We start from the raw sequence: 23,913 nt of genomic DNA, 5'->3' as shown, positions 1-23,913 counted from the left end.
TAAGTAATTTTGATTATATTAGATAATAAGTTTTTCATTAAGGGTATTACAACATTTTTTTCTCTTTTAGAATCACTGTAATAAAAATGTGTCACAACCCAAGGACAGTAAATAGATACAAAGGCCAGGAGGATTTCCCCATAGCTGGAAGACTGCTTCATAAGCGGAGGGGAGAAGGCAGATGGAATAGAGAAGAGATCACTAAGAAAATGATGGCTGGAGGAACCAGCTGGGATGGGAGATGCATGCTGAAAGTAGATAATGGACCAAACATGATGACCTCTCAATGTCTGTGTTGCAAACCATAATGCCCAAAAGTAGAGAGAGAGTACGGGGAATATTGTCTGCCATGGAGGCAGGGGAGTGTGGGAAAAGGGGGCATTCCCGGGATATTGGTGGTGGGGAATGTGCACTGATGGAGGGAAGGGTGTTTGATCATTGTGAGATTGTAACCCAAACATGAAAGCATGTAACTATCTCACAGTGATTCAACAAAATTTAAAAAAAAGTGTCACAAATTTATAATTTGAGAGACTCATTAGACACAAAATTAAAGAAGGTTTACATTGAATCTTTAAAGACTTCAAATCTTACATGATAGGTTTATTTATATAAATTATTCCTAATTATTGATACTTTTTATACAGTTTGATTTTGAGTATGATTTTGACCAAATATGATTTGGCAATATTATATGTAATGATATTATAGCTTAAAATTTGCTACACTTTTTTGCCTTTTTTTAAACTTGACTTATTACAGTTTCTATATACTTTCAACTTATTGATATACTTTAGATAGTGAAATTGATTTTCAGCAGCCAATCTTTTCCTTCCTACATTATTTATTAGTTCACAAATTCATTTGAGATGAAAGCCTTTTCACTTGACTTGTACATAGACTAACCTCATTTTCATGACATTGTACAGTATAATTTTGCTATTTATTCAGATGACTAAAATATTGAGTGTGAAGATTACTCATAATGAAAATGATGAATAAATGAAAACCTTATTTGATAGTACACAATATTGGAACTCTGGTTGCATCTCATTATGGGGAATGAAATTTATCAATAGTCCAGACTAAAATTTTGATGAGTTTTCAAAATAAAAAATATAAATGTAATTGCTTCCCGCCCAGAATATGTGAATAAATGTTTTCAAAATGTTTTTTAATAAAAGAAGTGTTTCTTCCAATAAAATAGTTAAGGACAATGTGGCGAAGAACGAATTTTATGACTTAAGAGAGAAAGAAAGATATTTCACAGTATATTTTTCTCCTACCATCAAATGCTCTTTGAAGATTTCTCTGATATTATGGTTATTTACAGTTTCACATGCATTTTGAACTGAAACTAATATTTCTACAGAAACTAATATTTCTACAGAAAAAAAAAACCTGCATTGTGCCTGCATTGTGACAGTACAGGAACTAAGAAACTTGCCGTGCTTGTAGCTAACTCTGGTACATCCTCTTCAACAAGCACTGCTGAGAGAAGTCCTAATCTCCACCTTTTCACCCCCCTGATAAAAACAACCAAAATGTATACACACTACTGTTTTCTTACAATTTTCCTACTATTTACCACATTCACTTCTCCTTAAAGCCTTTTTTCCTACATTATTTTATCTCATATCTGTCACTAAGTTCCCAAATTATATGTTGCTACTCTAGGATTTTTTTTGGTAAATTTTTGTGGTACTACTCTTGTGCTATCCACTGTGCATTACATTCTATCTCTTTCATAAGTTTATTTTCAAAGGAATTTTATTTGTGATAACCATATAGCTACTTTTTCAGATATCCTTTTTTTTTTTTTACTTTTTGGGTCACATCTGGCGATGCTCAAGGGTTACTTCTGGCTCTGCACTCAGGAATTACCCCTGGCGGTGCTCAGGGGGCCATATGGGATGCTGGGAATCGAACCCAAGTCGGCCGAGTTCCAGGCAACCGCCCTACCCACTGTACTATAGCTCCAGCCCTCAGATATTCTTTTAGGATGGAATTTCCATTCAGTCTTAAAGTGAAGCTTAAGGGAAACTATTAGCTCCATCACTTTCCCTAAATGCAGCAACTTTTATGTTTGTTGATTTTGTAGCTACTACTTGACTATATTGGTTTACTATTTCTAATAGATTTCTAGTAGACTCTTTTGGGTTCCTGTGATAGATATATCTCCAGCGGATAGTGGTAATTTGAATCATTTACCAATTTGAATCCTTTTCAACTTGTTCTAAGATTTCTTGCACTATGTTGAATAATGGAGATGAAAGTGATAATACTTATCTTGTATTTGAACATAAAGTAAAACTCAGTTTTTCAGCAAGACTGTATTAGTGAACTTCCTATATAGGAATTTTACCATGTAGAGGTATGCTTCCTTTATCCTTTCATTTTAAGAGGCATTTTTTTTAGTTTATCATAAGTGAGTATTGAATAACAATGAAAATTTTCCCCTTGTCTATTGATGTGATCCTGTGCAACTTCTATTTCCATTTGCTGATAAAGTTTGCTATAGTTAACCGTACTTCCCTGGAATAAATTTTATTGATTATAATATATTGGGCTGGACAATAGCATAGCAGGTAGGTTGTTTCTCTTGCACACGGCCAACCGGGGTTTGATTCCTCTATCTCTTCGGAGAACCTGGCAATCTACCGAGAGTATCCAGCCTGCACGGCAGAGCCTGGCAAGCTATCCATGGCGTATTTGATATGCCAAAAACAGTAACAACAAGTCTCACAATGGAGACATTACTGGTGCCTGCTCGAGCAAATCGATGAGCAATGGGATGACAGTGCTACAGTGCTATAATATATTGCTGAATCGATTTGCTCACAGTATGTGGCTTATCATTACAGATTTGTTCATCAGGTTTATTGGTATAAAGTTTTCTTTTTTTTATGATTTTTGGTTTACTAGTACTCCCAAGATAATGCTGACCCTGAAAGATGTGTTAGGAGAAATTGAGAACAATAGGCAGATCGTTCAATAAGTTTGGTGGAACTCAGTATCTGGTGAAATTCTGGGCTTTAAGTTTTTAAGAAACTGGATTACTATTTTAATTTCTTTGCATGTAATTAATATATTTTGTTTTTTTCTATTCCTTCTGATTCAGTCTTGGGAGGTAAAAGATTCCAAGAACTTGTCCGTTTCTTTTAGTTTTCCTACTCATTGGTATAAAGTTGCTTATATCAGTCTCATAATTATTTGAAGAAAGGAACCCCCAACCCACCCTGCCTCTATGACACGCACCTTTTCTCTCACTCTCATTTGCTTTCTCTCTCATTTTCTCTCATTTTAGGCATTATGGTTTGCAATACAGATACTGAAATGTCATCATGTATATTCCTTTGCAGACTTCCAATACACAGTTCTTGTCCAGAGTGATCATTTCCAACTATTATTTTTCATACTTCTCTACTCTAACTGCCCTTCACCCCACACACACTGTAGCAAGCTTCCAACCATTGGCCAGTCCTCCTAGTCCCTATTTACCCTGGTCTTAGATATTAGTCTCATACTTGTTGTTTCTAAGAATTTTACCTATTTGCTTTCCTTATTAGATTCAAAATTTATTTACTAGCATATTTATTTTCCCTATGTTTGAGATTATTCAAGCTTACTCTTTGTGGTTTATTTGTAGCTTTATATCAGTGAACTAAAAGCACAATGATATGATTCTTCATGAATATGCTAACACTGTTTTGTGTCTTCTAACATTATGTACTCAATAATTTTCTGTGTAGTATAAAATACTATCACTCACCATTTTGCTGGTGTGGTGGTGGTGGTGGTGGTGAATAGTCCTATAAATTAAATATATACTACTGGGTGCTGTAGCAATATTATAGCGGGTGAAGTGCTTGCCTTGAATGTGTGGGACATGGGTTCTATCCTCAGCATCTTATATGGTTCCTACAGCACCATCAGAAGTAGTTCCTGAGTGCAGAGGCAGGAGTAACCCCTGCCTGTGGTGCATGTGACTCAAAATTTTTTTTTAAAGTCTGTTAAGAACATTGAATTTAATTCTTTATTTCAGTATGCTGTTTGTTTTAATTTATTTTCTATCTGGTTGAACTGTTCAGTGGTATGAGTGGGGTGATAAATTCTTCTTCTATTATTTTATTGCAATTTATAAATAAAAAATAAAATGACCTAAATAAATTTTTAAAAAGTATTTCTCTTTTTCTCTCTTCTCCTTTAGGAATTCTATGATATCAATGTCTCTCTTTATGCTATCTTATATAGGTCCTATGTTATCTTCATTATTTTTTATTCTTTTTGATGTTTTTTGAATGTTTTTGTTTATGTTTTGAGGAGGTGGCTGCCAATCTTATCTTTGAATTTGTTGATTTGATTTTTCACTTCCTTTGCTTCCACTGTTAATCTGTGTGTGTGTGTGTGTGTGTGTGTGTGTGTGTGTGTGTGTGTGGTTTTGTTTATGGGTTTTTTTTTCTTGGTTCAACTACTGGATTCTTTCATTCTGTAGTTTCTCTTTGAATTTTTCTCAAACTTTGTCCCTTTTTCTGTCTTTGTTCATGTTTTCTTCCACTAGTAACATTCATTTATTTTGACTGTTATCAGAAGGCTATCCTTTTGACTGTTGCTTTGAAGTTTTCTTCCAGTAGTTGTGTGTCTGTATTGTATTAGGGGTTTTCCCCCCTCAGGCTATTGTCCAATCCATGTGTGAGTGATATTCTGTCACCACGTAATGTCTGATCATGGTCCATGCAACTGTGGTCCAGTTAACCAGGTTGGCAAACAGGAATTTCATGGTTCCAAACACCTGTTTTTCACTTTGGCTTTAAATTCAGGAATTCTTGGAAGTAACCAGAAGTTGGTCATCACAAGTTTCTGGAACCAGGCATGGAGAAAAGTTTTAGGGCAACTTAAGCATAGTCTCTGTATGCTCTCATCTTGGGTGTTGTCCCTTTAATCCATTACGTGGAAGTTCTACTTGGGTTTCAAGTAGGTTTAGGTTTATTGATTTGCATATTGCTGTAACTTTCAAGATTATCAGAGGAGATAAACACAAATTTCCTGAATTTCCTGTTAGCCATAATGGATGTGATTTTTCTAGCTCTAGTATTATTTCTGTTGATTGAGTAAAGGAACTAAGGCAGAAAATCATTAAAATTATTTGGAGGATTTTTATCTATATCAGACGTATGTGTTATTTGAAAATTAAATCAATAATAAATATGACTTAAATTTGTATACAAAGTTGATAATATAATTAAAAATTAAGTCTTTTCTAAATAATTATATTTGTACTTATATGAAAACTAAGATGAAATCATCATAACAATTTTCTAAAAAGCATTTATATTTATAGGCCAAATTATAACTTTATTAATTCATGTGAATTGATGATGTTAGATATTAAATTAGAATATTATCAACTCCCTTAGTATTTATATATATATAAATATATATATATACATATATATATATATTGCTTTTTGGGTCATACCTGGAGATGCACAGGGGTCACTCCTGGCTCTAAACTCAGGAATTACCCCTGGTGATGTTCAGGGGACCATATGGGATGCTGGGAATCGAACCTGGGTCGGCTGTGTGCAAGGCAAATACCCTATCCACTGTTCTATGGCTCCAGCCCCAGTATTAATAGATATTTTAAAGGAATATGTTCTGTTTATATTCATGCATTCACATTTCTTAGATATTCTGGGGGAAAATGCCTGTAGGGGCTGAAGACAGGACGGCATTTGACTTTCACACAGTCAACCTTGGTTCAATCCCTTGCATTGCATATGGTCCCCTGAGTACTGTCAGGAATAATTCATGAGAAGGATTTAATGATTTAGTTCACATCCAAGGTGTGGTCTCCAAACAAAAACCTTCATCTAAGATCAAATATAGTTTCTGAATAAAAAGTAGTATCTCTTCTTCCCTAAAGAAACAATAAAGTAGGTTCACATATATGAACATAATGTTTAGAAATAAATTGTATTTCTAATATATATACAAGAGTCTATTAGAACTCGTCACTTCTAAAGTGATCCATTATATATATTTTAAACCCCTATATCTTACCTTTCTCTCCTCTCTTTAATCGTATGTTAGACAACATTAGGTTGTCCTTGCTGCTCCTGCAGAGAGCTTAAAGTTTATTGAACCATTTCCACAACAGTACAACTAAGGCACACCCCATTCTATCATGCACTAGTAATTCTATATTGCTTTTCTCTTTCCTTCATGTCTGTTGCATGGTTTATTTAGCAATGTCCTTTTGTATATACACAGGAAGACAGTTGATGCTATGCATTGTAACATGGGAGTTAATTGACCCCAAAATTGACTCCAAAAACTCCTGGGCACCCATATTTACTTGACTTAAGCCTCAGTTGCCTTTAGTTCCTAGCATTCTAAGAGCATTCCAATGAGGGACTGGATAGACCCAGGGCAATCTGTGAACTACCCTGGCATCAAAAAGGGACAATCTAAGCGCCATAAGAAGTATAATAAGTTAGAGTGTGGTCATGGAACAAACTCTGTCATGACTCAAAGAGAAGTACTTGAATAAGAACTCTGCTGGGGTTAAGAAAGACTAATCTGGCTTGAGAGCTATGGTCTGGAATATATATCCAGATGTTCCTAGGAAAAGCCAACCTTTAAGCTTAATATATCTTTTACTGTGTTCATAAAAAATTACATTGCTAGAAATATCATAAGAAGAAAATTTACTATGACTGTCTAAACGAATTATTAGCTGAGAAAAGAAGAAAGCAATGCACTCTGGATGGAATCCCACCATTGAGTGGATCTCCTGGAGTGCTGAGTCCTCAGATGAAATCTTGTCCTTGAGCTAATCTCCCGAAGGAGAGGCTCTTCACTGTTGTGATAATGTTAGACTTCACCTTCATATCCCCACTCTTCATGATTTCTATAAAATTATGCTCTAAGGGGTAAGAGAGTAGGAGATGTTGAAGATGTTGAAGATTAGATGTTGGGGACAAGAAAGTTGGGACTAAATGCTGAAGACTAGATGCTGAAGATGAGACGCTGAAAACTACACATTGGGGACTATAAAGTCAACAATGAATCACTGAAGACAAGGAGCAGAATGAGACTTTGGGACTTTGAGTTCTGTGAGGACTAGAAGGAGAACAAGATGATGACAATGACTAGAAGTAGAGGACCATGAGACTATGTTGAGACGAGGAAGAAGATATAATGAAGGAGAGGACTTTGAGGTCTATAGGAGACTAGGATGATGGAACTCTGATGACTGGGGCTATGACCAAAACTATGACTACAACTGTGCTGTAAGGGAGAAATTGGGCTACGCTGGGGAGGAGAGAGAAATAGCCGACTACTGACCAGCCTGGGACCTGGTTCCTGTTACTCTGTCCATTACCTGCCCTTTGCCAGTTGTCCACTGCTGCTACGTCTGACATGAGAAGGTGGATCTTGGCTAACAAACACTAGAGGCCCCTGTGAGGACCCACAGCACCATTTCTATTTGAAATTTATAATCATAATCTTCTTCATTTGGACTATTATGTAGAAGTAACATTTACACATCATGGCTTAAGATAAAGCTGGTAAGAAATCCATGATCAAGACACCAGCAGAGTCCATGTCTGGTAATGGCCTTCTCTGGATTCTTAGATTGTCATCTTATGGCTTCTTTCTTTTTCTTTCTTTCTTTCTTTCTTTCTTTCTTTCTTTCTTTCTTTCTTTCTTTCTTTCTTTCTTTCTTTCTTTCTTTCTTTCTTTCTTTCTTTCTTTCTTTCTTTCTTCCTTCTTTTTATTTCTTTTCTTTGTCTTTCTTTTTTCCTCTCTCCCTCCCTCCTCCCTCCCTCCCTTCCACCATCCTTCCCTTCCTCCTTCCCTCCCTCCCTTCTTCCCTCCTTCCCTTCCTCCCTATCTTCCTCCCTCCCTTCCTTCCTCCCTCTTTCCCTCCCTTCCTTCCTTCCTTCCTTCCTTCCTTCCTTCCTTCCTTCCTTCCTTCCTTCCTTCCTTCCTTCCTTCCTTCCTTCCCTTCTTCCCTTCCTTCCTCCCCCCTCCCTTCCTTCTTTCATTCTCCCACTCCCACTTCCTTCCTCTTTCACTCCCCTCTTATTCTTTTCTTCTTTTGGGTTTTTGACCTATCATCTTGTTCATTCATCATTATAGCAGCTCAAGGAATTCTAACAGAATGGAATTGTCTTGATAACTGGGAAATCACCATTCCTCCCATTTAGATCGCATAAACTTACTTTTTTTTCTTTTTGGGTCACACCCAGCGATGCTCAGGGGTTACTCCTGGCTTTGCACTCAGGAATTGCTCCTGGCAGTGCTTGGGGGACCATATGGGATGCCAGGGATTGAACCCGGGTCGGTCACGTGCAAGGCTAACACCCTACCCGCTGTGCTATCGCTCTGGCCCCAAACTTACTTATTTTAATGCGAATATGTATAGAAATCCTAACTGGTGATCAGAGTAAAACTATTTAATGTATATTTCAAAAATATCCTAAGTATCAGTTCCTTGTAGACAATAGCATAAGATTACTATGATGCACAAGTTGCTCTACATCAATTTACAACAAAGATGAGAGCTTTTCAATGCAGTATTTGAAAAAGTAAAAAATTCTAACTGTTAAAAGTTATACTAATATAATATTTAACATATGATAAGGTATGTATAATTCAAAATAATTTAAAGTTTATGTTACAGTATGCTAAAAATAATTCCCTTAATGATGTTAGCAATATTGAGAAATTATAATGCCCAGCTACATTTTTGAATTTGAAAATAAATAATAAATTTTTAAAATTCAGTAATCCATAAAATGCTAGGTTTTTAAAATTAAATTTTTTAAGAGAATTACTTGTAGCTGTAATTAAATGTGTTAAAAGAACAAATCTTCAGAACCCAACTGCCTACTGAAATATAACAGCATGCTAAGAATGAGTTGTTAGAAATGAATTATATCAAATCAGTGACTCCACAGCTGTGAGGATAGATGTAGAATTTCTGTGGTAGCCAAATCTGCTCAGGCTGAAGGTTTCTGGCTAGGAGCACTGTGTCTTTTGCCTCTATGACAAAATAAATATTACATATTTCTATATATACCAGAATATGAGAAGTGTTGGTAAGCACTAGTACAGAAAATGTCATATTTGAAGGAAAAGATTGATGAGAACACAGCTCCAAAGGTAAATTATAGCCATTCAGCAGTGAGTAGATTACACTGAACCTTCTGTTCAGAAAGAAGCAGAGAATGTATGTAAGGGATTGCTTTTCCTTCCCATAGGTGCTCAGAGAGTACTAAATGAGGGCTCACAAATGTTTGATCCAGTAACTGGTGATCCTGAAAAATAGTGCATTTTATAGCAAAGGAAATATGACATTGGATACTTGATCATGGGCTTTTGTGGCTCTCAGGAACTGCCATCCTGATAAAACATTGAGATGACTTTGGATGGCTCACCTGAGGTTTCAAGTTAAGGTGGTACTCAAGGTAAAGATGCCATTTACCCCAATAGGTAGAATTTGTGGGTTTATTAGCTAAACTCTATGAGACTGGTTCTCTTTTGTATCACTTAAATGACTAAGAAAACTTGCTTCTTATCACTGCAAAGCTGACTTCTACAGAATTTAGCTTCTCATTTTAAAAGGGGAATGTGTTTCACCAGAGAAAACAACAAGGAATTTTATACAACTACTAATCAATTACTTCAGTATCCTTGTGCCAAGAGACCAATACACATAGGAAATATCTTAGAACACTGGAAATATTATGATATTGATGAGGAAGCATAATAGTATATAATGACTATATGTCAATAAGGTTTCTTTTGGTATTCTTTGATATTCTGTTGCTGTATTATGATGTAAATCAGACAGATATTTATCTTTGTTGAACAGGGATATTGGCAAGATGTTTCTTTTTTCTTCCTTTTCTAGTAACTGTACAATGCTGGCCTCATAAAATAAGGCTTCACACTATGTGAGGAAAAAAAAAACATAATATGAGACTTACACCCAAGAATAGTAGAAACACAATTGGAACCTCCCTCAAGTGCGGGGGAGAAGGCAGCTGAGATAGAGAAGGAAGGACAGCTATGACAATGTGGAAATACCGAGTCTAGATAAGAACTACATGCTGATAGTAGGCAAAGGAACATGTTGACCCCTCGGTACCTGTATTGCAATTCATAATGTGTAAAAGGAGAGAGAGAGAAAGAGGAACAGTGCCTGTAAGGTAGGATGAGGGGTGAGGGGTGAGGGAGGGGCCTGGAGGTAGGAGGGAAACTGGAGACTTTGGTGGTGGGAAATGCACACTGGTGGGGGGATGGATGTTGGAACATTGTAGGACTGAAACCCAGCCATGAACAGCTTTGTAACTTGTGAAAAGTATATATTCACACAGGGAAGAGTGATGTGTTGTTCGTGGACTCTCCATTCGGCTCTCTCTCGCCGCCCGTGTTTGGTGCTCTCGAGCTGCTGTTTGTGGACTTGATAGGGACAGCTGTTGGAGATGGGCAGGTGAAGGAAGAAGGAGAACCAAACTGGCTGCTGATTAATTGCCATTTGTTCAATCTCTCGTCTCTCCCATCTCACACACTCTTCCTTCCTAGCCCCTCATTCCTAGATTCCCAGTTTTCTGGATTCTGACTCTGACTCTGACCTCTGGATCTTGACTCTCACTCCGATCTCTGGATTCTGACTCTTACTCTTCTCACTCCCACAACTCCCTGACTCTCTTTTTTCTGCCTCTTCTTACCATTCTTTGCTTTTTCTTCCCTGGATCCTGATTCTAACTCTTCCCCAATTCTCTTACAGTCTTAGGTTATATAGCAATCACCTAGGGTGGTGATACAAAGGTGGATTGAACATTAACAAATCAACAAAGAAAGATAAGGATACTCCTCCAGAAGGTTAAATCAAGTATAAAATCTCATCTAAGGAGATTACTCCAGATTATTAGGAGATCTGCTTAATTTATGTGTGGGTGTGTCATTTTCTTCTTTCCTCAACTAGTAATCCACTTAAATAGTTGCAGTAAATTTACAGAGTCTCTTGTCTCTTGCCTAAGCACCTGGCTGTCTTCCCCAGGGCTCTTCAGAGGGGATGGGCTCCAGCTTTCCTCCCCGCCCTGAGCAGAACCCTTGGCGGCCAAAAACCTCCAGAGCCTAGCCACAGCCATGCTCAAGGCTCCTTTTCACACGTTCGGACGAGCCTCATGCATGAAGGTACCAGCAGAGGAACCCAGGTTTGTGGAACCCGGGGTTGAGACCTCCAAGCCTGCTCGGATTGGGACTGGGCTTCTTCCACTCAGATACCCCACTTTCCAGTAGCTAAGCGGTCACATCAAGGGACAGCCCACCGCGCCATGTAAGCCTGTCAATGGTCAATATCCAGAGATTTAAAAGCAAGCTCCCAATATCTTATAGCTTACTTCTCCCTCTGGGAGAAACTGGCAAACTACTGAGAGTTTCCTGCCCACATGAAAGAGTCTCGAAAACTCCTCATGGTGTATTCATATGCCAAAACTAGTAACAAGCTGGGTCTTATTCCCCTGACCCTGAAAGAGCCTCCAATGCGTCATCATTGGGAAGGACAAGTAGAGAGAGGCTTCTAAAATCTCAGGGCTAGGACGAATGGAGACATTACTGAGACTGCTCAAGAAATTCGACAATCAACGGGATGATGATGATGAAATTTATTTGTAAGAATTCTAGCAATGTCATCCTGTATGTGCACAGTAAGAGACATACCAAACTTAAATTTTGGTTCTTCCTGAGGACATCTCACTATATATTCCAGACCACAGTCCTCAGGCCAGGTTAGTCTTCTAACTCCAGCAGGGTCCTAGTCCCATTGTTACTTTTGGATCATGACAGCATTTGTCCATGATCATGCTCTCAACTTATAGTTGAGTATTGTGGTGCTTTGGTCTGGCCCATTTTGATGCCAGGGTAGCTCACAGCTTGCCTTGGGTCCACCCAGTCCCTAGTCGGACCCTGCTTTTGGGGTGCTAGGAACTAAGGGCAACAGATTCAAGAAAACAGGTGCCCAGGGGTAAATATTATTCAGAGTCAATCAACTTCCAATTTACAAAAGTATAATATCAACTGCCTTCCTATGTCCATACAGAAAGGGCATTGCTTTAAGGTAAACTATGCAAAAGACATAACTTAATACAAGTTCAGTCTCCTTAGAAGGATCTGATCTTACAAGCTAACAGAATCTGATTTGGGAAAAGGTGATTAACTGATTGGGGAGGAGTGTAGAGAAGAGTTTACAGATAAACAAAGGAATGGAAGTGACTTGGGAGCACTGTGATGGGTGTAACCCTGATAAACCCAAGTTCCCTACGACAAGGCTGAAAGGACAAACCCAATGTTATCCTACAGTGACTGTTTCTAACAGGAATTAAAAAAATAGAGATTTCAACTGGTCCCTTGTCTTCCAGCTGATGGAAGAGTTTAAGGATAGTGATAGAGAGTTATATGGAACTTTTGACAAGATACATATTTATGTATATACTTTTAATTTTGTCTTGGGGGCCACACAGCAGTATAAAGAATTTATCCCTGGTTCTGTGTTCAGGGGTCACTAGTGGTGGTGATGCAGGGTGAACATATGAGGTGACAGAATTGAAGCAGAATTGACCATATGCAAGACAAGTGTCTTAACCTCTGTATTATTATATTTTTCAGCCCTGTTTTTATCTTCTTTATATACTGTCTAATGAATGAGGAATAGTAGAAGATAAAAGTAAATTCTAATAGCATTTTCTCTTCAAGTGAAATAAAGCCTCTTAAGTAAAATCACTTGACTTAATATTAATTATCCAGAGAAAAATTACTCCCTCAGCTTCTGGGTTTAATCTATTGTTCAAAAATAAAACAGTAGAAGTTTTGATTTGAGCTGAATTTTTATTAATTAGTAAATAAAATAACTAACAAGATGGTTAAAATATAGAGTAGATAAAATATCGTTTACCCATACCTTATATATCAATTCTTAACAAGAGTCAATTTCACTGTTTAATTTTCATTACAAAAATTAAATACATGTAGAAGCAAAAACATTAGTAAAATAAACCAAAAGTATATATCTTCAGTATTCAAAGTTTACCAGTGACTTTTCAACTATTAATATTTGAAAGAAAAGTTGATCCTTGACCATATGAAAATGAAAAGGAATTGAATCTAGTTGTGTAATAACTTAAAAAGCTTCATTAAAAGAAGTCAAAACAAGCTTCTGAGTACTTTTATATTGAATACGGGTCACTCATGGTGTTGTCATCAATAGTATTTTATGCAAGGTCCTACCTTTCTCATACATGTCCAATAATTAAGTAATATTTCATATATTTTGAATGTATTATATCTATTCAAATAACTTTGCTACATCATTATTTTTATAGTAAGCTATTACTGATGCAGACATTTAACACTATAATAATTTTCAAATTAAAACCAATATTCTTGTTTTTGGATAACACACACTTTTATACCTTCACAAGCCTATTCAGATTTCCCCTTAAATTTCCTCTTTATCCTTGCTAACTTTCATGCTTTTTATGTTACTCTTAAAATGTATTAGCACAGAATTATTCAATTTATTTTTAATTTATATACTTAACAAAGAAAATATATACATTTTCTAAATATATATTTATATTTGGTATAAAGTTGGTAAATATATATACATATATTGATTTTAAACTTTGTGGAATTTCAGTTTAGCTTAATCTACATATGTGTAGGTGTCACCACTCCTACAACAAATAAATTTTAAGAAAAGAAAGTTTGGGTGAAAGCTATAATCTGGTGGGTAGGGCACATGTTTTACACTCAGTTGACTGGAGTTTGATATCTAGCACCACTTATAGGTGTAGGTGAGCTCTGTCAGAATTGACCCTTGCTTGCAGAGCCAGAATTAAGCTCTAAGCAATGCGGCTGTGCCAAATAAACAAACAGTGAATCAAATTCACTGAAAATTTAGCAGTTGCATTTTGTTTTGTTTTGCTTTGTTTTGTTTTGCTTTGCTTTGTTTTGTTAGGAAGCAAGCATGCAAAGACAAAATGAAAAAGAAAAAAATTGCAGTTTAAGAATGAATTTCGGGACCTGGGAGATAGCTCACAGGGGCTAGTGGACATGTTCTCCATGTCTAAATCCCAGGTCTTAGCCCCAGTACCACAGTCTCCCAAGCACCACTGGGAGTGAGTCCCTAGCACTAAAAACAAAAATAAATAAACACATGCATAAACAAAATAAATAATATTTGACTTTCAGAATAGACTTTTTTGCAGATTTTGGTTTTTGGGTTGTACCCAGTGGTATTTAGGGAGTACTTCTGATCTGTCAGGAGTCACAACTGGTGGCGCTCAAGGGACTGTGCAGTTTTGGGGTTCAAAACAACCTCTTCTATGTGTTGCATGCATTCTGTCCCCATGAGGTCTTTCTCCTCAAAAGATTAACTTGAAAAAGAGTTGTAAACGCACACACTCATACATACACATATATTGAAGATGCTCTATTCTCATTTATTCCCTCACAATATTTAAGAAAACATGGTTTTCTACGGTGTGACATTGCTTTTTGAATGAATTACCTTTCCCAAAATACTTCCAAATTTTAGCTATTAAACTAAGAGGATAAACATAAAATCCGCAATATCAACATCCAAATGTCATAATCCCTTTTATAGTATGAAGAACAAGACAATTCTCTTTACAATTTAAAATTAGACTGTTTAGAAGGAATTCTGAAGTAAAGTGTTGAATAATTAACACTGCAAACTATCAAATTCTTTTTGCCGAGCTTATTTCACAGTTTTGCTTCAGTGTTCACCAGCTGTAGAGGAGGCAATTCAAACTCACTAAATTAATCCCAGCTGTAGCGCCCGCAACACAATTAACACGTTTAAAAGTGATAAATATATGTTAAAAAAACCACAACAATTTGGGGTCAATTTAGAATGAGCTGTCAGAAAATTGAAGATTGCCTAAGTCCCTTTCATTTTTGGTCCATTAATTGTAAATTTCAATGATCAATGAGAATTTGAGGAAAAGCTATAAAGTACTAAAATATTAATTTAAATATATGTGCTCTATTTTATTCAAGGTGAATCGTCTAACTAGAAAGTCTTTAATAATTTCAGAGAATTTTCAGAGTATTTATTCATTTTTGAAATATCGTGGGGAAAGAGATTAAATATGGCAATTGGAATGCCTCTAGCATACCTTTATCAAATGTTATAAATAGTATGCATGACTGCTATGTTAAATGCTGTTTCAGTTATTCACATACCAAATGATTCATATGTTTTACAATCTTTATAGTAGAAATTAAATGAACAAAATACAAAAATTTTGGAAAAGGTGGTCCGGTGACCTATGCATATGGAATTTATACCAATCTCCTGATTCTCTTTTTCATTTCAATCCACCATCCCTGTAATGTGTTTGATAATATTTATTTTAGAAAAAATACATTTTTATTGATATTGTTTGTTTGGGGTCAAACTTGTCCGTTTTCAGGGCTTACTCTTGGCTCTGCACTCAGGGATCATACATGGCAGGCTCAGAGAGCCATATGCGATGCCAGGTATTGGCCCAAGGTCAACTGCATGCAAGGCAAGTACAGCCTTACCTAATGAACCCTCTCTGGCCCTAAATTATATATATATATATATATGTATATATATATGTGTACATATATATGTGTATGGACATGTATGGGCTGGAGCCATAGCACAGCGGTTGGGCGTTCGCCTTTCACGTGGCCAACCCATGTTCAATTCCTCCGCCCCTTTCGGAGAGCCCGGCAAGTTTCCAAGAGTATCTAGCCCGAGAGACAGAGCCTGGCAAGCTACCTGTGCATATTGGATATGCCAAAAACAGTAAAAATGAGTCTCTCAATGAGAGACGTTACTGGTGCCCACTTGAACAAATCGATGAGCAACAGGATGACAGTTATGTACATATATATATCCAGATACACTAAGAATTCTAAGTGAAAGAAGAGATTGCACTTTTTCTCCTAAAAATTACTTGCGAAGTCTATTGTGCATTTATCATTCTCCAATTTTAAGCCAGTTTTATCATTTCATCTTTATAATCAGTAATTATAAATGTGTTATTGTTTATATTTTTATACTTCAAGACCGGACTGGAGTGATACCACAGTGGGAAGGGCGTTTGCCTTGCATGCGGCTGACCCGGGTTTGATTCCTTTGTCTCTTTCGGAGAGCCTGGCAAGTGACCAACAGTATCCTGCCCACATGGCAGAGCCTGGCAAGCTACCTGTACTGCATTCAATATGCCAAAAACAGTAACAATAAGTCTCACAATGGAGACGTTACTGGTGCCCGCTCAAGCAATTTGATTAAGAACAGGACAACAGTGCTACAGTGCTACTTTAAGACTGAACCTCATAATATATATATGTGTCTAAGATTAAGTAGCAAACAAGCATTTGTTAATAAACCTTCACCACAGTCTTTTTTAAAGCTCAGTGTTGCTCAGTGTTCCAAAAATTTTACAACTGTCTCACTCAGTGTAAGGTGCCCTATAAAATAAGTGAAAGATACAGTTGAAATTGTGGTGTCATTTTTTTATTTGCTATAACTTAGCACCTCCATTTATTATGATAGTGGTTTGTTTATATTAATAGGCTTGAATTAGAGATTTTGGCATAAAAGTTTTCTAGTGATCAACTAGATATAAAGGAACAAGTCCTCTTATCCCACCCACTCTGCAAAATAGCAGCATGGTCACTCGCTGAAACTAGAAATTTCGGGAAAATACAGGTTAATTACTGATAGCACAAGAAAAAATGAAGTTTTAAAGTTTAGCATTTATGATTTTGGGCTGGAGCAATAGCACAGCAGGTAGGGCATTTGTCTTACACACAGCTGATCAGGGTTCCGTTCCTTGGCCCCTCGTATCTCGCCTACGTGGCAGAGCCTGGCAAGCTACCTGTGGTGTATTCGATATGCCAAAAACAGCAACAACAAGTCTCACAATGGAGACATTACTGGATGGAGACATTACTGGTGCCCACTAGTGCAAATCGATGAGCAATGGGATAACAGTGATACAGTGATATATGATATTAAAGTTGGTATTGAAGAAATGATAAGGAAAAAATGCTTACTGCTGTAATTCTGCAAATAATAAATTTAACTATCTTGGTCAATTTAAATTCAAAGTGAAGAAAATTTTCAAGAAGGCTATAGGAAGAGGAAAAAAAAATCTTAGAAAGCCGGCTAAAATAATATGAAAGTACAAAGTGATTTTAACCCAATATAGAGATAGTTTTGGGAAGATAAAATTAAGAAAATTTAGTAGAAATCATTCATGGTTTATAACTAAAAGAAAAATCAATTGGCCGATCACATAAATTTACTCAAATCCATGGATAAAGTAATCTAACAAAATTAAATTTTAGAGAAGACTCTGTTATATTTGTTTTGAAAAATTATATGAGAAAGAAAAATTGTGTACTAAATAGAATTTTTAACACATCAGATTAAAGAAAATAGCACACATAGTGTTAAAACTTTATACATATAGGGGTTTTATAATTTAAAATCTTTACTTGTGCGCTGAACAATTTCTTTCAATTTCTTATACTTCTAGTTGAGGAAGGACATGATGCTATTTAAATATATAACTTCAGAAATACTGAGTATTTTCACAGGGTTGTCCACTAGATGAACTACAGAACTGAGACTCAAACTCTTCATTTCAAAGGTTGTTCAATTCTACTTTTATGTGATTTTCCATGATATTACCTTGTTAAAAATAAAGATATATAGCAAACAATGTACCTATTTTTGGAAAATAAAACTAAAATCTATTTATGAGCTAAAAAATGACATTCCAGGATATATTCCCAAAAGTGGTATAGCCAAGTCAAATGGGAGATCAATTTCTAAATTTTTGAGAATAGTCCATACTGTTTTCCAAGAGGGCTGAACCAGTCGGCATTCCCACTAGCAGTGAACGAGAGTCTCTTTCTACCCACATCTGCACCAACACCGGTTCCTTTTGTTCTTTTGGATGTGGACCAGTCTTTATGGTGTAAAATAATATCGAATTGCTGTTTTGATCTGCATCTCCCTGATGATTAGTGATGAAAAGCATTTTTTCATGTGCCTTTTGGCCATTCAGATATCTTCTTTGAGAAAGTTTCTGTTCATTTCATTGCCCCATTTTCTGATGGAGTTGGATGTCTTCTTTTTGTAGAGTTCAACTAGTGCCTTGTATCTTCCTAATATCAACCCCTTATCCAATGGCTGTTGTGTAAATATCCTTTCTTATTCTGTTGACTGTCTTTGTATTTTGGTCACTGTTTCTTTTGAGGTGCAGAAGCTTCTTAGTTTAAAATAGTCCCTTTTGTTAATCTCTGTTTCCATTTGCTTGGCCAGTGGTGTGTCATCTTTGAAGACACCTTTAGCTTCAATGTCGTGGAGGGTATTGCCAACCTCGTCTTCAATGTATTTTATAAATTCTGGTTTTAGATTGAGGTCTTTAATTCATTTTGATCTGATTTTCGTACATGGTGTTAGGTAGAGGCAAAAAAGTATAGTTGAAATGCCATCTGCACTTGTATGTTCATTGCTGCACTGTTTACAATAGCCAAAATCTGGAAAAAACCCGAGTGCCCTAGAACAGATGACTGGTTAAAGAAACTTTGGTACATCTGCACAATGGAATACTATGCAATTATTAGAAAATATGAAGTCATTACATTTGCATATAAATGGATCAACATAGAAAGTATCATGTTAAGTGAAATGAGTCAGAAAGAGAGGGAGAGACATAGAAAGATTGCACTCATCTGTGGAATATAAAGTAACAGAATGGGAGACTAACACCCAAAAATAGTAGAGATAAGGACCAGGAGGTTTACTCCATGGCTTGGAAGCTAGCCTCAAATGCTGGGGGAACCGGCAGCTCAGAGAGAGAAGGGAACACCAAGTAAAGGGTATTTGGAAAACCAGCTTGGGTTGGGAGATGCGAACTGAATATAGACTATAGATCAAACTCAATGGCCTCTCAATGCCTCTAGTGCAAACTACAACACCCCCCGCCAAAAAGAGAGAGAACAAAAGGGGATGCCCTGCCACAGAGGTGGGGTGGTATGGAGGTGGTGGGAGGGATACTGGGATCATTGGGGTGGTGAATGGGCACCGGTGTAGGGATGGGTACTCAATCATTGTATGACTGAAACACAAGCACAAAAGTTTGTAAATCTGGAACTGTACCCCACAGTGATTCACTAATAAAAAATTTAAAAGTAAATAAATTAACTAATAAATAAGTACTCGAGCTGTAAAAAAAAAAAAAGACATTAGTTTGCACAGTGTTACTTACAATTATTTTTACAAACTTCTCCAACATTTTCAGTTTCTTTTAGTGCTTCTTCCTTCCATTATTTGAATACCACATTGTTTTAGGTTCTGCACTACTTTCTAATTCACACTCAGGATTTTACCAAATGCTATTAGTCTCCATCTACTTAGAATGAAAAACATTGTCAAATATGTGTCACTAAATGACATCCTGGTTTCTTCTGAGTTGTAGCAATACTTGTTAAGCTGCTATACACATCTGTGTATAGGACCTTAGTTAGACATACATTTTAGGTTCCTTTGAGTAAACGTCATTTGATATGATTATCATATGGTATAATCATGCTTTTTTTTAAGAAACTGTCAAACTTCCTTGAAAATTTGTTATATTACTTTGCATCGCCACAAAAAATGGATAAGAACTTCCTTTCTTCATGTTCTTATAAGCAAATAGTGTTTACATTGTTTTTGCTTTGTCTTTTTAAGAAGTGTATAGGAGAATACCATTATTTTAATTTGCAATCCCCTTAAGCTTTCAGATGTTAGGCATCTTTTTATACATTTATTTGCTATAATCTTATCATACTTTCTAAGATGTCTGGCTGCTTGTCTCGTTATAAGCTGACCACACATTTCATAATTTAATTTTAAAAATTCTTTCTATATTTTAAATAATAATTCATTATTAGTTATGTCTTTGAAAACATTTTCTGCCAGTCTATATTATATCATCTTGTTCACTTCACAGTGACATTTTAAAGGACAGTAGTTTTTGTATCTAAGTAAAATCATCATATTAAATATTTTTAGAGCATACATTAGGCATTTTAGATATCATTATCATCATCATCATCCCGTTGATTTTCGATTTTCTCAAGCCATCTCAGTAATGTCTCCATTAATCCTAGCCCTGAAATTTTAGCAGCCTCTCTTTACTCGTCCTTCCCAATAGTCCAGCATTAGAGGTTCTTTCAGGGTCAGGAGAATAAAACCCATCATTGTTACTGGTTTTGGCATATGAGTACACTACGGAGAGCTTGACAGGCTCTCCCTCATGGGCAGGAAACTCGCAGTAGCTTGCAAGGTTCTCTAGGAGGGAGAATTAGGCTATAAGATGCTGCGTGCTTCTGGGAGCTTGGTTTTGTAGTCTCTTGATGTTGTCCGCTGATGGGATTACACAGGACCTTGGCTGGGTGTGACTGCCTAGCTACTGGAAAATGGGGGATCTGGGCAGAAGAGACCCAGTTCCAATCTGAGCAGGCTTGGAGATCTCAGTCCCAGTTCCCGTACACCTGTGTTCCTCTGCTGGTTCCTTCATGCGTGAGGCTCATCAAAACATGTGGAGAGGGGCCTTGAGCATGGCTGTGGCTGGGTTCCGGAGTAGGTCTTTGGCTGCCAGGGCTCTGCTCGGGGTGGGGAGGGAAACTCAACCCACCTCCTCTGAGAGGCCCCAGTGAAGACAGCCAGGCACGGGGGTAAGAGACTCTAAATTATATAAATTAATTATATATATATACATTATATATATCATTTATATAGATATAGATATGTAGATATTCAGGCATTAAAGAAAGCCTAATATTTTTAGGCTTTCTCTAGTGTTATTTTATAGACATTTTGAATTTTTTGTAGGTTTTTCTTTTCAATTTGGTCTACAATTAAAATGAGCTAATTTGGGGAAAGGGTAAAGTCCCATGTCTAGATTATTTTTTCTTCTTTTAATTTTTAAATTGAATCACTTTGAGATATGCAGTTACAAAGCTGTTTATGATTCCGTTTCAGTCATACAATGTCCAACACCCATCACTTCACCAGTGCACATTTCTCAGCCATCAGTAGATTGTTTTTTTTTCTTTTGCATGTGGATCTTGAAAAGTCTACTTTTTATTCTTATATTAATTTTACTACTTTTTCAAGGATCAATAAATAATTACATGCAGGTTTATTTATGGGATCTCTTCTATAAAGAAGTGACAATGTATAGTCTTCTTAATCATGAACATGAAGTCTTCATTTATTTAGCTCTTTGATTTCTTTAATTCACATTTGTAGTTTTTTTTATATAGACCTGGTATCTATTTTGTTAAATTTATGAATAAGTATCTTGACTTTATGACTGCTAGCTACTCTTTATTTATTTGTTCATGAAAGTGTGACATGTACTAACTTTGTTATTATGATACTCATTGCAAAAGTTTATTTTTGAGGGGATGGTTATTGGGTTTGTACATAGAAAATCTACAAAAAGGTTTTTTTTTTACTATGTGACAAATTTTCTTTTCTTTCTTATAGCATTACTTGGAATTTCTGTTGTGACTATAGCACTGTAGCACTGTAGTCCCGTTGTTCATCGATTTGCTCGAGCAGGCACCAGTAACGTCTCCATTGTGATACTTGTTACTGTTTTTTGCATATTGAATATGCCACGGGTAGCTTGCCAGGCTCTGCCGTGTGGGCGAGATATTCTTGGTAAATTGCCGGGCTCTCTGAGAGGGACGGAGGAATAGAACCTGGGTTGGCCGGGTTCTATTGCCCTACCCGCTGTGCTATTGCTCCAGTCCATTGCAACTATATGTTTATTTATTTAGTATATTTTTAAAATCATCATTCTAAGGAGCATTCTATAGACTTCATTAGATTTCAATGTTTCTTGATACACATATAAACTCAACATTAAAAACTGCCATATGAGTAAACTCAAAAATACTACTACAGAGTAAGGTATTTGCTTCTGCCATAATACATGTAAGTAGAATGAAAGATTTAAATTCTCTTTAAATGTGATTTTTATTGTTGGGATGTAGCTGAACAGTAGAGTATACATGTCCTGTATGTGTAAGACCATATGGTTCAATCCTGGCAGTGCAAAAGAAAAAAAAAAACGTTGATTGAAACTAAAAAATGAAAGTTATTTAAGCATTCTTGTTAAAAAAGAAAGGCAGGAAGGGGTTGTTTGTATTTTAGGTGGACAATGCTCAAATTGTGCAAAATGCCATTGATGCTATAATAAATTTTAAAAGTATAACTTTGTCTCATACCATTTAGATTTTGTAGTGAAACTCAATTATTATGCAAAATTTTACACTTCAACAGTCTATCACAATGACCCCATTAAGGTGAGATCACCTCGTTACAAAGTTGGACTTTTGGGAGATAGTTGTAAGAATGTGCAAATACTAAGGAAAATCAGTGTAAGACAGAGTGATGTAAGACACAAGGATGATGTTAAGTAATCTTTAAGTTTCATCAAACATATTGTTTCACTTATATACATATCCTTTTGGTAATTGTGATCACTCAAATTTTATGTTTTAAGTATTTTACCTTCTGCATATTATTTTATCAAAAGAACAATTAGTAAAACTCTATAGATGTAAATTCTTAATCAGTTGGTTTCATCTGTCTATTTAAGTGGAACTCTAAACATTATGATATATACCTATTCATTTATCTATCTACCTCTTGCATGGGAGCACTGGAAATTTTTCTGACAGATATGGCACTGTGAGAAAGTTCAGGAATGTTTGCTTCAGGCTTTCTATTGGAAATAAGTTGTCACTTATGAAAATTTGCAAATTTGAAAAATAATTAAAACAGTTCAGATGTTATATCCTATTTTTATGTACCTTTTACTTTGTGTAACCAATTCAATGAGAAACTGAAATACGTGCAATTTATTTATGAAATTGTGATAGGGTTTCTGATGTTCATACCCTATAATCGTAGATGAACTGTTTTTCAAGGCCACTGTCTAGATTTTTAGATCTGCATTATAAAAGTTGCTCTTCTAAGGATGAGACTTTTTATGTTTTCTTTTTCTCTTCAAACCAAGAACTTTATTTCAAAGGGGGATTTCAATTGCATTCTGTCAGACCTCAATAAATCTGGGCCAACAACTAAACTGCCAGAGGGAACCATAAAGCTGAATGCGATCTGAAAAGATTTACTATTAGTCAATGTGTGGAGAGAAATTTATTCAACCATTAAAGATTATCTTTCCCAACCAAAAGAGAAAATATGACATGAAAGTTGGTCTATACTGCTGATGAAATCGAGAGTTGTTAATTTGGTAGAGTTCTACAGTATCACCTATATCATCATCTGCATTTCACAGTATCCAACGTCTTCAGAGAAAGAATGAAAGCGGCACACATTTTGTAGGATTCTTCATCCTTTAAAGTCCACATAGAGGAAAGCAATTCCCACCAGGTTTAACCTGTGAATTATGTCTGAAAATACAGTTATTACAATTTTCCATTTCTGAGCTGATGTCTGGCTGTGCTCACCATTCTGTGAAGTTGAATTGCTTATATGTGAAGCAGCAAGCAAAGTCAATGTAAAATACAATATGAAGTCATCATAAGTAAACTTCTGAAAGATTGATTTGATTGTCTTAAGATTGGAAAACCGAAAAATCATGTGAATTCTCTTTTCTTCTTTTAATGTTTAATTGTTCTATAAATTTTAATGGTCACCAAAAATTGTTTTTCATATATATAGGTTTGACAAAATCTTTTCATTCAAAATCTTTCCCAATCAATTTAGTCTTCAAATTATTTTAGTGTCTTGAAAAGTAG

This window comes from Sorex araneus, chromosome 3 (assembly GCF_027595985.1).
Source record: "Sorex araneus isolate mSorAra2 chromosome 3, mSorAra2.pri, whole genome shotgun sequence".
NCBI lineage: Eukaryota > Metazoa > Chordata > Mammalia > Eulipotyphla > Soricidae > Sorex > Sorex araneus.
This window is presented reverse-complemented; position numbering follows the sequence as displayed.